General features: G+C 46.7%; 1 protein-coding gene across 1 annotated transcript in view; it reads left to right on the top strand.

The window, feature by feature from the left end:
• The first annotated feature begins 5,940 nt into the window (after positions 1 to 5,940).
• Ptf1a (pancreas associated transcription factor 1a) overlaps positions 5,941 to 17,385 on the top strand; it is a 34,585-nt gene continuing 23,140 nt past the window's right edge. Inside the window, exons 1-2 of the transcript XR_005091627.1 lie at positions 5,941 to 6,019; positions 9,263 to 9,376. The gene's annotated coding sequence lies outside the window, so the exon portion shown is untranslated. The remainder of the gene's footprint in view (positions 6,020 to 9,262; positions 9,377 to 17,385) is intronic.

A 17,385-nucleotide genomic window follows, 5' to 3' on the forward strand; every position in this document is an offset into this window, starting at 1 on the left:
GAGTTCAGTGAAGATCATGAAACAAAAGGCTGAAAAACGAGACAACCATGTGCTCTTTACCAAGATGTTCAGATATTCAGCCTGAATGTATCGGGAAACCATTAGAATTTCAGGACTCGGGGTGTGGCTCCATGGTAGAACCTTACCGAGTGTCAAGCCCTGGATTTAATACCCAGTATGGAGACAAGAGCAAGAAAAGAGTTTAGTAGGGAGCTTGCCTGATCAGGTGTGAACATTTTGGAAACTCATTCTGAGTAGAATCGCGAGGGTGGATTGGAAGTGGGTGTAGGAAGTAAAGTTGGGAATAATCATTGTCTGGATGAGGGTTACCCAAATGGGCTGGAGAATGCAGAAGTGTTGACCTGTAGGAGGTAAAGTTTTCAGTTCTAGATTTTCTTAACAAGTGGAAGATGTCGTGATTAAGTAGTAAAAAAGACAAAAGTTCAATAGATAAATGAGAAGCCTTTACATTCTTGGCATTTCCAAGTCTGTTACCTATCCTTGCACTTCATGGGAGCTGATGCTGGTGAGCCTGGTCCTATGGCCACTGTGGCTCTGCAATGGCACCTAGGGCGTGGATATTGATGGCTCCAGGTTACAGGGATTTGCTTCAGCAGCTCTACTTTTCCCTCTGGTGGCATATGTGTGTATATGTATGCTACATGTGTGTGTTACATGTGTGCATGTATGCTACATTGTGTGTATGTACGCTGCATGTGTATGTATGTTACGTGAATATAAGTAGAACTTTGGCTCCTTCTTCTTCCTGCAGAAAGAAATGTGTGAGGTCAGCGCTGACCTTTGTAAAACTCACTGGCAAAAGCAGGCTGGTGATAGAATACTTTCTGTAGATCAGGAGAGGGTGTGGGAAAACTGTCTTCAGTTATGTCTAGACTGTATAAAAACCAAGCCTGGATCAGCTGGGATTGGTGCGTCATACCTGCTCTCTGTAATCCCAGTACTCATTAGCCTGAAGCAAGAGGGCCTTGAATTCAGGGCAAGCCCCTGGGCTATGCAAGGAGACTATCTGAAAAAGGAAAAAGAGGGAAAAAGAAAAACACAATATAAAAGTTGGCTCAAAAATATAAATACTTGGAAATGATTTTAATTTTTTCATTCAATAAAAACCTGTTTAGTAGGGAAAAGAGCTGGGATTACCAGGTTCTTCTACTAGGGTGGCCAAACAAGCTGTCATCTAAAGTAGACGATTCTAGAGAAAAGAATAGGACAGCTGACACAGGTCGTCTGAGTCACGTGGCGAAGGTCATGCTAGCTGTGAGCATGGGGAGCATTTATTCGGTACATAAGCAGACTGCTGACTGTGGTCCACTCGTCAGTCCCTGAGTGCTGACCACCTCCTCTGGGCCAGGCATTTGCATGTCTGCGAAGTCAGCAGTAACCAAACAGACCCTCCTGTCGGGTGACTGAGCTGCCACTGCCACCAAGGGGACCAGCTCTGCCTTCATAGACCCTTAGATGGTAATTCCTTCTTTTTCCTCTTCCTCTTCCTTCTTCCTCCTCCTCTTCTTCTTTCTTCCTCCTCCTCTTCTTCTTTCTTCTTCTTCCTCCTCTTCCTCCTCCTCCTCCTTCATTTCTTTGGAATACCTGCTAGGCAAGTGCTCTCCTATTAAACAATATCCTCAGTCCTTGTATTTCACCTTTTATTTTGAGACAGGGTCTCTTTCTTTCTTTCTTTTCTTTTTTTTTTTTTTGGTTTTTCGAGACAGGGTTTCTCTGTGTAGCTTTGCGCCTTTCCTGGAACTCACTTGGTAGCCCAGGCTGGCCTCGAACTCACAGAGATCCACCTGGCTCTGCCTCCCGAGTGCTGGGATTAAAGGCGTGCGCCACCAACGCCCGGCCAGGGTCTCTTTCTATAGCCTAGGCTGGATTTGCACTCATCATCCTCCATAGTAGCTAGGACCAGGGGCCCATGCCACAGAGCTGAGCGACTTCTTGGCTACACACATGAGACCTGCCATTTATATCTGCTGTCGAATCGTCCACGACCATGGAGGCCCTGAAGGATGGAGCTGAGCTGAGAGCTGAGGGGTAACAAGAGTGAGCATGGCAGAGGGAGGGAAGGACCTTGCAGAGACCCTGCTGGGTTCGAGCAGGGGTCAAGGGCACTCACATGTGGAAGAGGCCGTGGAGCTATAGAATAAAGATGAGGAGAAGCCAATAAACGAGGTTTGTTTCTCTGCCGTCCTGTGTCTTTTTCCAAAGGAAACATCATATCCCGTTCACGCCAAACACATTTTGCTTAGAGCATCATACACAGCACCAAAGTTTTTTCTGAAGGTTTTTAAGAAAAATAGTTTTGTTGCATTTTGCTTCAGGGGCAGAGAAGGCATGGCAGCCAGGAACACACCTGGTGAGTTCTTTCCTGAGAGGGTGACAGAGAAAAAACTACTTTTGCTGGGAAACACCAGAGCGCTCGTGAGCTGTGTTTTGAGGGTCCCCTCAGGCTGAGTCCTCTCGGCTGGCAGCTGCGGTCCATCAAGGGTCCCCTGGTGCATTTTTATGAGCTTGCTAGTTTTGATATCGCCAACTCCCTCTTGCTGTTCCTGGGTCAGGCTTAGAAATTCTGTACGGTGGGAGTGGAAAGGCAGGGATCCAGTGGGGGGTAGCCGCTTGATGGGACCCAGCTTGTGGAGCGGACCAGCAGGACAGAGGCACATTTGGAGCTGAAGTAAACAAGCATCTTAGCCAGGCATGGTGGTACAGACCTGGAATATCAGCACTCAGTAGGCTGAGGCATGATTCATCACATGCATACATACATACATGTAGCACACACATACGTACATGTAACCTACATTTGCACACGTGTAGAACACATACATACATGTAGCACGCATACACACATGTGTACATACAAGAGCAATAGGAGTACATAGGTAATGGCTTAAACAATTTTGACACAGAAATGTGTAGCTTAAAGTAGCCTGTACCAGTTACCAATAGAATTAGTAAAGAAGAAGGTACTAATATGTTCTCTCCCTCCCTCTCTCTCTCTCTCTCTCTCTCTCTCTCTCTCTCTCTCTCTCTCTCTCTCTCTCTCTGTAAGTTAAATTCTGCCCCTTTATTCCTCTCTGATGTTCTAATCTCTTCTCTTCTTCTCCTTAAGCAACCAGGACAGAACCGTGGCTGCCTTTATATTATTTACATAAGCAGTAATTACTGTGCATATTGGTCTACAACTTCCTACACCCACACATGCATTTTTCATGTCTCTGCATGTTGATACATGCAGTGTGAAGCTGGAGAGGTGGCTCAGTAGTTAAGAGTGCTGGCTGCTCTTCCAAAGGTCCCAAGTTCAATTCCCAGCACCCACGTGGCATCTCACAACTATCTATAACTCCACTTCAGGGCCTCTTCTGGCCTCTGGGGGCACTGCACACATGTGATACACAGACATGCATACAGGAAGACACATTAAATTAAAATTTTTAAAGGTATATGTGGCATTAACAGATTTGCTTAACTCTCTGGGTGCTATCTGCTAGGCCAGTATATTACAGTCTATTTACTCCTCCATTGTCAAAATTCAGATCGTCTCTGATGTTTTATTGTTATAGCGAATGTAGTATAGAGACTCCTTTCTTGAGTTTCTTTGTGTGTGTCTCTCTAATCCTGGGGAATAAACCCAGGGCTTCCTGTATATAAGAGCATGCTCTACCAATGAGGCATCATCAGGGTTGCTCAAGATGTGTATTTATTGGGCTGAGGGGCACACACATTTCAAAGCTGCCAGGTTCATTTCCTCTGCACATTCCTTCCAGCAGTAGATAACAGCTTCCAGCCCAGCCCAGCCCAGCACATTGACATTATTAGATTATTTACACTCTTATGCTCAGCCTCAAAGGCTGCAAGTTCTGTTCACTCTTCTGCCTCATTATCAATATCCATAGAGACGTAACTCTGTGGAAATGTTCGATGTTTTGAAGAGACTTTCCACATTCACTATATCTTGAACACCTTCCACATAAGGACTCTGCCTTGTGCTTTTCAGGCCTGTCACCCCATATGGCTGTTCCATGCCGGGCTAACCAATATTCCTCCATTGGACATGCCCACTTCTGCTTCCAAGAGTCTGCCATTACAAACTGCACTGGAGACTACTCCAGTACAGGGTAGGAAGACAAATTTTAGAGACAAACCCTGGCTTTCTCTGAGATCCCTACCCCCTCTCTGCAACCCTAAACAAGTCTCTCGGAGGAAAACACGACTCTCATCCCCACACCAGGGTCTCATAGTGTGGCTCCACAGTGTGGCTGAAAACTGAACCTCTGAAGCTGCTACTGAGTGAATCCTGCTTCACACTGAATAGCTGTGCGATCTCAGGGAGTTTTGAAAAAACTTCTCTGTACCTCAGGTTCCCAGTATGTAAACTCATGGATGACGAAAACCAAGACTTACCTTAGAACGTTGCTGAATGAGTGACGTAAAACAGATGGTTCTCACACTGCCTGGTACGAAAGAATAAGTCGGAATTGCTATTTGCATGCTATTGGAGTGTAGTTGAAATAAAATTGAATTTGGGTACCAAACAGGATCTTTGTAATTAATTCCAACTTGCCCAGATGGGGAAAACAAAACCCACAGGAGCTGGGATTTGGCCTGTGGTTCCCCACAGCTGGTTCCTGTCAGTTTAAGGAGTAGAAATGAACCAAGGACAGCTGGTTCATAAGGGCCAGTATGTGAGCCATAAGGACCAAATAAATCGGCAAGAACGCATACCCAGAAGTACCATCCATCCGCAGGCCTCCTTCACACTCCCAGTGTGTTCCCAGCGAGGCCTGGCATCATCTGTCAGTCAGCAAATACTAAGCTGGATGCTGATGTGCTCAGAGCACAAGATAGGTGCTCCTCTCGGTGCCCGGAATTCGCCGCCAAGCCTGGGAGCCAGTGCTGAGACGCACTGTGTTATCCTTCTGCTCTGGGTAGAAAACTGGATCCTGCTGCCAGGCCAGCCTGTCTTCAATTCCCTTCAGAGACGGTAGCCACTAATAAATCAACAGCTCTAATTGTCTGTCAGCAACTTCTCAGGGGCGGTGGAGGGCTGATGCTCAGAAGCGGGCAACACTTTCTGACCCAGACGCCCTGTACCTAATCCTGGATATGCCTCTCATCTAGGGCAAGCCGAGGCACACCTAACCTCTAAGCCTTGGCCGGGCCCAACAGCCAGTGTCGGCAGAGGGCTCTCTGTCAGGGCCCGTCAAGAGTCCAGAAACTTTCTCCTATGCCTTCGACTCACTGATCTATTTTGGACCAGTCTCACAAGGTATTTTCCAAAGCATAATGAATACAGTTGGGGGGGGGGCGCAAGTTTTTCCAGAAAAACAGCCATGTTTGGTGTTCTGGTTAGTTTTATGTCAACTTATCTGAGAAGAGGGAACCTCAATTGAAAAAAATGCCTCCATAAGATCAGGCTGCAAGCAAGCCTGTGGGGCGTTTTCTTAATTGAGTGACTGGTCGGAGAGGGCCCAGCACATTGTGGGAGATGCTGTTCCTGGGCTGTGGACTGGGTTCTATAGCAAAGCAGGCTGAGCCAGCCAAGGGGAGCAAGCCAGTAAGTGGCACCCTTCCATGGCCTCTGCATCAGCTCCTGCCTCCAGGTTCCTGCCCTGTTTGAGTTCCTGTCCTGACTTCCTCAATGATGGACTATGGTGTGGAAGTGTAAGGCGAATAAACCATTTCACCCCCAACTTGCTTTTGGTCATGGTGTTTGTCACAGCAATGGTAACCCTAACGAGGACATTTAGGAAAAATGGCCAATGACTGAGATCCCAGGAGCATCTTCTCAACTCTCCACAGCTATCTAGACCATCTAGGAGAGCATTCTAGAAAGCTATAATTATGACACATAAACCTGCCTGCACCGTCCTTTATGACATGATAGTAATAGGTACTAGAACCCATGATGTCATGCATTAAAAACTCCAATCTGCAGACGGCTCAGCAGGTAGAGTACTCACCGAGAATGCCTGATAACCTGAGCTGACCCCAGGATCACAGGGTAGGAAGACAGCACAGACTCTCCTGTGATGTCCACATGCATGTTCCCCCACTGTGTGTGTGTGTGTGTGTGTGTGTGTGTGTGTGTGTGTATGTGTGTGTGTGTGTATGTATGTATGTGTGTCTGTCTGTCTGTCTCTCAATCTCTTTCTTGCACACACACATGTAAACAACTAACCCATATAACAATAATAATAATAATTTCTAAAGTCTCCCTTCTGACCTTTTTGGTGAAATATGGATATGGATTGTATGTATTAATTACTCCTCACCTCTGTTCTCCTCTCAGATCCTTCTGTCTCTCTGTTGAGATCCATTTTTACAATTCAAAGTCAATCACTAAAAATACAGGAAATGAGTAAAATGCTTAATGTGTCCAATTAATTTTTTAGTGTTTTTTTTTTTAAACAATAGTGGCTTAGATAAGACTTGTATTTGTAGGGCTAGAGTGATCGCTCAGTGGTTAGAGCACTGGCTGCTCTTGCGGAGGACCAGGGTTTGGTTCCCGGCATCTGTTTCAGGGCTCACAACCTCCTGTAACTACAGCTCTAGATCTAATGCCCTCTCCTGTCCCCCACTGGCACCTGTACACTTGTTACACACACACACACACACACACACACACACACACACACACACACACACGCGCATACTAACTCTTTGAAAGCGAGCTGCATCTGAGAAAGGGGAGAGACTGTGACTTAGGGGAGATGGGGTGTGTTTCTGGGTCTGCATGGGAGAGGCCAGAACAGCAAAGGGCAGAAAATAGAAAGGGAACTAGCCTGAAGGGATGAGAGACTCGGATTCACCTGAATGAAGAGAGAAGAGTAGACTGAAGTGAAGAAAGAGGAGGAGGTGAGCAGGGCAACTTGTCATCTAGTGTTTTACCCTGAGGAGACTGGGACAGGCTTGTGGGGGACAGGGCATTGTAGGGGACATGGAACTGTGGGGGACATGGAACTGTGGGGGACAGGGAATTGTGGGGGACAGGGAACTGTGGGGGACAGGGAACTGTGGGGGACAGGGAACTGTGGGGGACAGGGAATTGTGGGGAACGGGAAGCAGGCTTGCAGCTGCTCTGTAACAAGTACAGATAAGGAGGAAGGTGGCTCGTGGACCCCTGCAATCAGGCTTTGCCCATCAGAACACAAGTCTGGAAGAGTAACCTCACCACACAGCCCCATAATCAGCTGGGAGGGTGGATACATTAGACATGACGGTGGATTACAGCGGCCACAATTCCATTCAGAATTAGAGAGCTCAGTTCTCCTTCTAGAACCTAGGTAAGCCCAAGGGACTAGCAGGACATGGTAGAAGCCACATTCCATGGCTTGTGATGGTGCTGCGTCTGTTCTCTGGGGGAGGCCAGCTGCCATGTGAAACAAGTACTACCCTGAGATGGCGAGGCTGGACTGCCACATAAGGGCAATATGCTCAGCCCCAGCTCAGAGAAGCCTTACACTACCTTGCTGAAGCACCAGATACGTGAGGGATGCTGTCTGGAGCTCTTCACTCCATGTGCCAGTTACCACTACAGTGACTGGACTCTTGCTCTGTATGGGGCTGTGGTCCTGTAATCTCAGTTTCCCCCAAGGTAAAAGCAAGAGGATCACAAGTTCAGGGCCAACCCCAGACAGGGAACAAGATTTGGTCTCAAAACAAACAGCAAGCAAACACCACCAAGACAACAACCAAAAAGCAGTAGTCTTGGTGCTGGAGAAATGACTCAGAACTAAGAGATCTGATTAGTTTTCCCGAGGACCTAGGTTCAGTTTCCAGCACCCACATGGCAGCTAGCAATCACCAGTAACTCCCATTCCAAAGCATCTGATGCCCTCTTCTGGCCTCTCTGGGTACTGCATGCACGTGGTGCATAGACATAAACCCATCCATACCCATGAAATCAAAGTGAGTAAAATCTCAAAAAGTCTTTTTTTTTTTTTTTTTTTTTTTTTTAAAGCAGCAGTCTTATTTCACATGGCGAGAACACCTAAAGGGGGTTGCTTTAAACTACTAAAATTTGGGCTAATTTTCTAAGTAGCAGCCCATTACTAGATCACGTCCCGTCCCTGGAGCTGAACATCCTATGTCCCATCACTGTCACACTGAATAAACATCTCATAAAAATGTGTCTTTATGTGCCTCAAGAGACCCACGCAGAGAAGGCCAGAGGTGTGCTGCTTGGGTAACAAGCCCCATGAGAAACAACCCCAAGGCAGACAAGATGAAGACTTCCTGCCTGCTAGACCCAGCTGGGGAGAATCAGAAAGGCTGTTTATGATCTATTCATGGCCGTGCATGAACGAGGATGTCACCCACTGCCACAGACTAGTGCCCACTGGAAAGAGGAGGCATCCACTGCCCACCTCCCTCCTTCCACCTCCCTGGGCCCATGCCCGCCAGCCCTGCTCTTCACCTCGCTCATGCATATTTTTAAAACTATCGCAGGCCCACATTATGTGGGCACTGTGTTGGATGAAAGAAAAGAGAGCAAACAGGAAGGAGAGAGAATAAAAGGTACAGAGGAAGGAAGGGGCATCCTGGCTAGTCCCTGTTGGCTTGACACAGCCGAGCAGCGGAACCTCAACCAGATTGTCCTGTGGGCAAGTCTGGGAGGCATTTTGTTGGTGAAATGATTGGTGTGGGTTCTCAGACCACCTTGGATAATGCCATCCCTGGGTTGGTGGTTCTGGGTTGCACAAGAAAGCTGTCTGAGCAAGCCACGAGGAGCAAGCCAGTAAGCAGCACTCCTCTGTGGTCTCTGCTTCAGTTCCTGCCTTCCTATTTCTGCCTTGAGTTCCTGCCTTGGCTTTCCTAAGTGAAGGACTGAGATCCATGAGATGAAATAAACCCTTTCCTCCCCAAGTTGTTTTTACTCATCCTGGTGGTTTGAATGAGAATAGCCCCATTGACTCATATATGTGAATGCCTGGTCCCCAGTTAGTGGAACTGTTTGGGGAGGATTAGGAGGTGTGGCTTTGTTGGAGGTGTGTTGCTGGGTATGGACCATAAGGTTTCAGAAGCCTGTGCTAGGCTCAGACTGGCTCTCTGCCAGCGACTTGCCAGAATCAGATGTGTGTGTGTGTGTGTGTGTGTGTGTGTGTGTGTGAGCGCCAGCACCATGCCTGCCCACCGCCATGCTCCCCACCATGACGTTCACGAACTAACCCTCTGAAACTGTCGTCAATCCTCCAACTAAACGCTTTCTTCTCTAAGTTGCCTTGGTCATCGTGTCTCTTCACAGCAATCGATCAGTGACGAAGACGCGCATGGTGTGACCACAGCGACAGACAGCGACACAGGACAGGAGGGCACCTAGGCAACAGGTCTGTGAAACAAGTAGCTGCTTTATAACCCGGTGAGTCCCGTCTCCAGTGCGTGCCGCTTTTGTGCAGGTCACACAGGTTGCCTTTTTCTGGCCTCCTACCTTTTCTACACCACGGTAAAGAAAAGCCCCTGTTGACAGAGTGTTCAGGATCCAGCAAAAGATGCCTGATACATAAAGACATAAACACCAGGTTTTAAACAAAAAGGTGATTTAAAAAAAAGCAGTATGAGTAAAGATTTTCTTTAAACAATATAGCTAAGAAACAGGAATGAGGTCTGTGGAGCATGGACCTGGTTTTTCTGTAACTCTTTATTTTCATTTCAATACAATTTTAAAAAATAACAAGGGGTTGAATCAAGCCAAAGAGACAAACCCTCAGAGAGGTCATTTCTGAAGCCACCCTTGAGGTGACTTTGAGCAGATGTGTATCTCCCACCTGCCCGTCGTCAGGTTGGAACCGGCCTCTTGGGTGCTGAGATGCATGAAAGTGTTCAGATGTGCTGGGAGAGTGCGAGAAACCATCTGTAAAGCCAGACTTAGTGGCACACACCTTTAATCCCAGGACTCCAGAGGCAGAGGCAGGAGGATCTCTGTGAGTTCGAGGACAGCCTGGTTAAAAGAAAGAATGGAAGGAAGGAAGGAAGGAAGGAAGGAAGGAAGGAAGGGGAAGGAAGGAAGGAGAAGGAAGGGAGGGAGGAAGGAAGGAAGGGAGGGTAAGGAAAGAAGGGGAAGGAAGGAAGGAAGGGGAAGGAAGGAAAAGGAAGGAAGGAAGGAAGAGGAAAGGGAGAGGGAAGGATAGAGGGAGGGGAGAAGGAGAGAGGGAAGAAAAAGAAAGCAGCTCTGATGCCTTCCCCGTGGAACACCCCCAACCCCCCAGGCAACCAAAGCAAAACGCATCCCCAGCGACCTGTGACTAATGTCCCTTTTCCTGCGACATTGCAGCGAGGAGTGAGCTCAAGGCACCATGTAGCCCCATTTAATAACTAATGGTGCAGAATCATGAAAAGGAAGGCGGGAGGGGAAGAAGAATCACCAGGGCACTGGGAGCCCGACAGCCTATGCCAGTGAAGGGAAAAGAAGCCCGCGTGGAACAATTCTGCAGTACTGGCTCTGACCTCCAGGCGGCGGGCTCCGTGGACCCCAGAGGGAAGGAGGAAGGGTAAAATGTGCGTCAGCTTAACTGTTGTTATTAATAAACCCGTTATAGGTGTGTAACTAATATCTCGTGGAGGGAGGAAGGTTTCCAACTCGAAAAGGCGGAGAAACAGCCCCTGCGTGGGCATGGCTTCCGAACAAAGGGAAGATTCACTTGTGGGGCTTTATCGAAACCGATGGAGGGCGTACCTCACCTTCACAAGTCTCTTAACGCCGTGTGGGAGAGGGGATAGGCGTTCCTGAAAGTTTTACTGTGTGAGGATTTTGTTTAATGCTAAGGCATAGGGGGATAGGAAGTGATAACTATCAAAGCTAGCTGGAATATTGCCAAAATGTCACATCCTTTTAGCAAAGAGCTTAGTCATTTTAATCACTTAAATTAGGTCTAACGAGGTTTATTTAAAGTCCTTAGCTATGTCTTCCATCCTTATCCTACAGCAAAGGGTTCTGGCTAACTAATTTAAGATTACTTTTCTGTTTTCCAAGCAAGGTGAGTTCCGTGCTACCTGATTCTGGGTAATTCTGTATGAGTAATTCCGGACTATCCCACCAGAGGGAGCCAAAAGACTGCTTTAGAATGTTTCACCGGCTTTCCTAAGACCAGCCTCAAATCCATTCAGAGGCGCTCCTTCCAGCCCCATCTCCTCCCCTCCCACCCAAGACATTTGAAAACCCAGTTGGAGACACAGCTCTAGTGGCATGTGAATGCAGCCGAATTCCCCAAAGGCCCTCCTTGTTTCTGATTCCCACCCTTGTTTATCTAACCTCAACCTGGTCAAGGGAATCCTTCACTCTAAGCTACTGTAGCTCCAACTCCACTACATGACTGTTCTAACTCTGCCTTCCTTCTAAGAATTCTCACTGTCTTGTGAAAAGAATTTTGCTTTAGAACTCAAAGTGGTGGGGGGGGGAGGGGGGAGAAAGCACGCAAACATTAAGTAACCCAATTACTGAGATGAGTAGGTTTCACAAATGAACAAATGGACCCTCTACTCATCTGTGTGATAGTCAAACTTTTACTCAGCGTTTTGATGGGACACATGTCATTTGACCATCATATTAGAGAAACACTGTAGAGTAGACATGAAAATGTCTTAGAGGATCAAGGACACTTTTATTTTTTAACTCATAACTCTAGGCAATGGTTTCTCAGAAAGGATACATGTATAAGCAACAAGAGAAAAACCAGGCAAAACTCAGCCACACTCAAACTGTGTGTGTTCCCAAGGGCATCATCAAAAAAGTAAAAAAAAAAAAAAAAAAAAAAAAAAAACAAGTCGGGCGGTGGTGGTTCATGCCTCTAATCCCAGCACGTGGGAAGAAGAGGCAGGTGGATCTCTGTGAGTTCAAGGCCAGCCTGGTCTACAGAGCAAGATCCAGGAAGGGCACCAAAGCTACACAGAGAAACCCCGTCTTGAAAAACAAACAAACAAAAAAACACAAACAAACAAAAACACCAAAAAAATAAAAAAAAAAAAAAAAAGAAAAAAAGAAAGAAAGAAAAGTAAAAAAACAAGCTGCTTAAGGGAAGGGGACTCTTTATATGTACGATCAGTGGCTCACTAATAAATAGCTTAATTTTCAAGTGGGTAGACTGTCCGCAACAGCTCTTTCTCCCTTGCTGTGAACAAATGCCTGCCAAGAAGCAGATTAAGGGGAGGAGGATTTACTTGGCTCACAGTCCAAGAGACGACAGTCCTTCATGGCAGAGAAAACATGGTGGAGAAGGGAGTATGTGGCTTGGATGTCTCGCATCTCCTTGGGCCAGAAGACAGAGAAGGGGAGTACGTGTGATGAGCTGCCATTCTCCTTTCTCCCTTTTTATTCTTTCAGAGATCCCAGCCTGGTGATGGTGCCACCCATAGTCAGGGCAGGTCTGATCCATTTGGTTAATCTGCAAAAGCCTTTGAAGGCACACCCAAAGACGTGCCCCACTCACAGCCTAGGAGTATCCAATCAGGATGGCTATCTAAACTAATCCCTATGCTGTCTGAATAGATCTCTAATGTTCATATTCAAATGGCCAATCAATACAGAAGATGCTCATCATCATGAGCCAGGCAGAAATGCAGATGGCCCGTTATGAGTGAACCCTTCACACCAATGTTGGGGAGTGGGGCCTATTAAGAAAAGAGTTAACCGGATACTGGGCTGGAGAAACTCAGTGGGAGAAACACCCACTGCACAAGTGAACTGTGATACACACCTGTGACCTCAGGACAGGGACCTGTAGATTCCCGAGGCTCACTGGCCAGCTAGTCTAGCCAATCAGAGAACTCCTGGCTCAAGGACAGACCCTGATTCAAAAACTAAAGCAGAGAATGATAGAGGAAGGAATATACTCAAAGTCAACCTTTGACCTGAATACAAAAAACATGCACAGGCACGTGTGAACACACACACACACACACACACACACACACACACACACACACACACGATGAATAGGTGAAAAAAATAAAAAAGAATTAAACCAGGCATATTAGTGCACAGCTGTAATTCAAATACTCTGGAGGCTCAAGGATTAGTTCGAGGCCAACCTGGAATACTCAGGAAAACCTTGTCTCAGAAGAAGAGGAGAGAAGGGGGCAGAGAGAGAGGAGGAGATTAGATCATAAGAAATGCTGGATATGGAAAACCTGAAACCCCGCACACTGGCAGTGAGATCCAAATGGTACTGGTTCTTAGAAAAAGTTTAACAGAGATTTATCATGCCCTATCCTTTGATTTATGCCCCCACAGAAATACATTGTGCTGGCTAGTCTTATGTCAACTTGGGGGGCAGTATGTTGTATACCCGGTGTGAGTGTAGGTTCTCAGGGGTCCATGGAACCAAGAGACAGAGACAGAGATGGAGAAGGAAAGAGAGGATGAATCTTTAGCCTTTCCCTATGGATTGGTCCACTGTAGCTTAGCAAGGGGCCCTTTTTATTGTTCTCCAATTTACACCTTTTAGCAAGTCAATCTTCATCCCTCATCTAAGCTTCCCAAAGGAAAAAAGTCAAATGAAAATTGACAGCTCAAGAATACCTGTGTTGTACTGGTTCTTCTTCGGCCAAATTTGCATAGGCTTTGCATCTCCAGTGACTTCAGAGCGGGCACCAAGAGAAACAAAAGATGGATTAAGGCTGGGTGCTAACCCTCTGGAGCCAGACCAGGTGGAGCTCTGGGGGAATTCTTCCCACAGACGCACAAACTAGAGTCATCTGAAAGGAGGTACCTTAACTGAGAAAATGCCTCCATAAGATTCAGCTATAGCAGGGCAACAGGATAGCCAAGAGGAACTCCAGAGAGAGCCCATTACTGGTGATGTAGCAGAAGCCGATGACTTCTGGTAATGAACACTTGCATGTAAAGACGGACTAAAGGGTAAGCTGTGTGGCTCAATGGGCCATACTACAGCTTCCAAGCAAGACCCTTCTCCTTTTTTGTTTTATTTGCTTTGGTTTGGTTTTTGTTCTGTATTTTGTTTTTTGGGGCAGCAGGGGATGCAAGGGCAAAGGGCAGATATGAGGGGATGGGGACATATGGCATCAGAATTCATGATGTGAAATCCACAAAGAATAAATACAAGCTAAAAAAAAAAATTAGGCTGTTGCACAGTCTTGGTGCAGTGGGAAGGGGCTTGGACCTGCCTAGGCTCAGTGTGCTGGGCTCTGATGACTCCCCACAGGAGACCTCGATTTGGGGGATGTGGGGTTGCGGGGTGGCTTGGGAAAGAGGGTTGGGGGTGGGAGGAGGGAGGAGGGGGGGTTTGTGGATAGTATGTGGAGTGAGTAGAAATTTTCGTAATAAAAAAATGAAAAAGATGCAATGTATAGTTAAAAATTTTTAAAAATTTAGGCTGTAAGGCATTTTCGTAATTAGATAGGGGAGGTCTCAGCCCATTTTGGGTGGTGCCATCCTTGGCTGGTGGTCCTGGGTCTATATGAAAGCAGGTTGAGCAAGTCATAGGGAATAAGCCAGTAAGCAGCACCCCTCCATGGCCTCTGCATCAGCTCCTGCCTCCATTCCTGCCCTGTTTGAGTTCCTGTTCTGACTTCCTTCAGTGATGAACAGTGATGTGGATGTGTAGGTCAATTAAACCCTTTCATCTCCAACTTGCTTCCTGGTCATGGTGTTTTGTCACAGCAAAAGAAACCCTAACTAGGAGCTGGAGAGATGGCTCAGAGGTTATGAGCACTGGCTGTTCATCCAGAGGTGCTGAGTTCAATTTCCAGCAACCACATGGTGGCTCACAGCCATCTATAATGAGATTTGGGGCCCTCTTCTGGCATGCAGGTGTACTTGGAGGCAGAATATTGTATACATAATAAATAAATAAATCTTAACATAAAAGAAACCAACCCTAACTAAGTTATACATGCTCACATAAAAACATATACAAACGTTTTATAGTATTATTATTTCTGTCAAAATGTAGAAACAAACTCAAATATATTCATATAAAGAGATAATTTGGCAAAGAAAAGGAATCATGTATTGATACTTGTGTGGCCGGATGAGACTAAGTGGAAGGATCCAGTCACATAGAGAGACATACCACATGGGTCCATTGACATGAACTCCCCAGCATATATGCAGACCAGGCGGAACCATGTTTGCCTGGAAATAGGAGTGATGTCCTCTGGGAACGGCAATCAAGAATTGCAGGGTTTTACTGGAGGTGATGAGATAGTGTAAAAAGAAAGATTGTGGATGGCTATAGTATGTAGTGAGTGTACTAAATACACCAGATGCCCTCGCCTTGCACACTTAGATGGAGCAATTATCTGGATGGCCTCAGTCCTGTAATGTGGATGCCAGGGTATCAGGCCTGGGTGACTCCTATTCTTGGGACATCCACATTGGTTACTGATGCCAGGTAGAGAGCTGTTGGATGTGAAGGGGATCTGCTTTAGCAGTTAACGGCAGCTGTGTGGGCACAATACCAAGAGAGGAAGTGAGGTGGAGGCAGCCAGGGAGAAAGTGAGTTTGAGAAGCAGAGAATCCGAAAGTGCAGATACGGTGGTTCTGAGAAGCTGGTCACGGTGGTTCTCTGTCAGTCAGTCCTGCAACACCTACAAATCCCACTTTCTTTTGCCTTTTTCCTTTCCAAAAATAACCTGAGGGCAGCATGAAAATCAGAGCCATGAGAGAGACTGGCTGCCTGTGCTCCTTCTCCTTGGGAGAAAGACTACAGAATGATTTGAGCAAGCATTTTATTGTTCTTGACTTCATTGTAATTAGTTAAAAGAATAGTTCTAGTTCAAAAAGTCATGAAGGATTGACTCTCAGAACAGCTGAGAAATTTTCTGATATGAAGTTTTGCTTTAATGATAAATTGGGGAGGAAGTCAGTCCTCAACAAAGGAGGCAAAGTTTTCCGCATGTATTTACGAACACTGCTCCTGTATTTCTGATCTTTGGGCAGTTTCTATCAGAGGCCCATATACATTAGAAGTCAGTTTAAATTACCTAATTTCTGACCTAATTTCTGATATCTCGATGACGACGGCAACAACAATAGTAAGCTGGCAACAGTGTATCTTTTTGCAGGGCTCAGGGATGTCATCTGAAGTAAAGGAGCAGGGTGTCCGGTTTCTGGAAACTAGTTAAGAAGCAACACACGTGAAATAATTTAAACGTGTTCAACAAATGTCAGTGTTGATGCAGAAGGCACACTTAGGGTTTCATTTTACCTTCACTGCATGAGAGTCCCAGAAGGAGAGAACCGCAACTGGAAATAAAAAAGAGTCAGAGTGATGGCCCAGAGAAGGCCCTTCTCAAGAATTCAGCCCAGCCTGCTTCATAAAGAGGGCACAGAGTGCACACCACCCAAGCAAGGCTGGTATGGTGCCAACGAGGCCAGAGGCAGAAGCAGCTAGGAAACTGGCCTCATTACAGGACAGCCATCCCCCACAACAGATGCAGCCCCACCCAAACAAGAGAGTTTGGGGACAAAGGAGAGCTAAATCCCTCAGCCACTCCCAACCCCCTGCCCTTCCCCAGCATGGCTGGGGCCTCAAAGGGGCCAGGTGGCACCTAGGACAGTGATGCCATCAGGGTCTGGGAACGGGCATCTTCAATCTGCTCAGTCAGGAATGTGAGGACTTCTTGTTTCCTTTTGCCAGACTTGCTTTTGGTGGGGAGAAGATGCAGACAGAACATATGCTCTGTGGGGCTTAACACAGCTGAAAGGAATGATGATCTCTGACTGGGAGACCTCTGAGGTGCCCAGGTCTTTTTGGCTCCCTTCTGTGGGTCAGCCCCGAAGGTCCATCCCATGCATCTATTCCCTTCAACTTAATAATAAACAGCATCGACTGTTGCTGAGTGGGTAGATGTGTGTCCAGAGCTTATTCTTGGTGTCTGGATATGGACCTGTGTTAGTAGTGATGACAATGACCTTGCTAGTAGTGTTTCAATCCCTCCCCCAGGAGTCTTCCATTCCTTGAAGCAACATCTAGGCATCTCTCATTATGGTTTGGACCTTAGATGTCTCCCTAAGGCATGTGTGATAAAGATTTGGTCCCCAAGGAAGTACTATTGGTGATGGTGGACCCACTAAGAAATGGGGTCTAGCGGAAGGAAGTTTGGTCATTAGGGAGCACTTGAACCCAGCTCCTTCTTTTGGTTTCAGCTTTCTAGCTGTCATAATTCGTAGCCACTTCCTAGCTACATGACTGTGCATGCACTGTCCTAGCAGTCAGGCAAAATAATATAGTCACCCCAGGGCCTTACATCCTGTGTAACTTGTGCACTACATGGTCAGGGTGGTCACGTAATCCATGTGCATGCATAAACCCATATGCGCATGCGAGTGCAGGGGTGGGGTTTGGGGGGATGGGGGAGACCTATAAAAGCAGATTCCACCCGTTCGGAGCTATTCATTTTCAGTAGGCC

This window comes from Peromyscus leucopus, chromosome 5 (assembly GCF_004664715.2).
Source record: "Peromyscus leucopus breed LL Stock chromosome 5, UCI_PerLeu_2.1, whole genome shotgun sequence".
NCBI classification, from domain to species: domain Eukaryota; kingdom Metazoa; phylum Chordata; class Mammalia; order Rodentia; family Cricetidae; genus Peromyscus; species Peromyscus leucopus.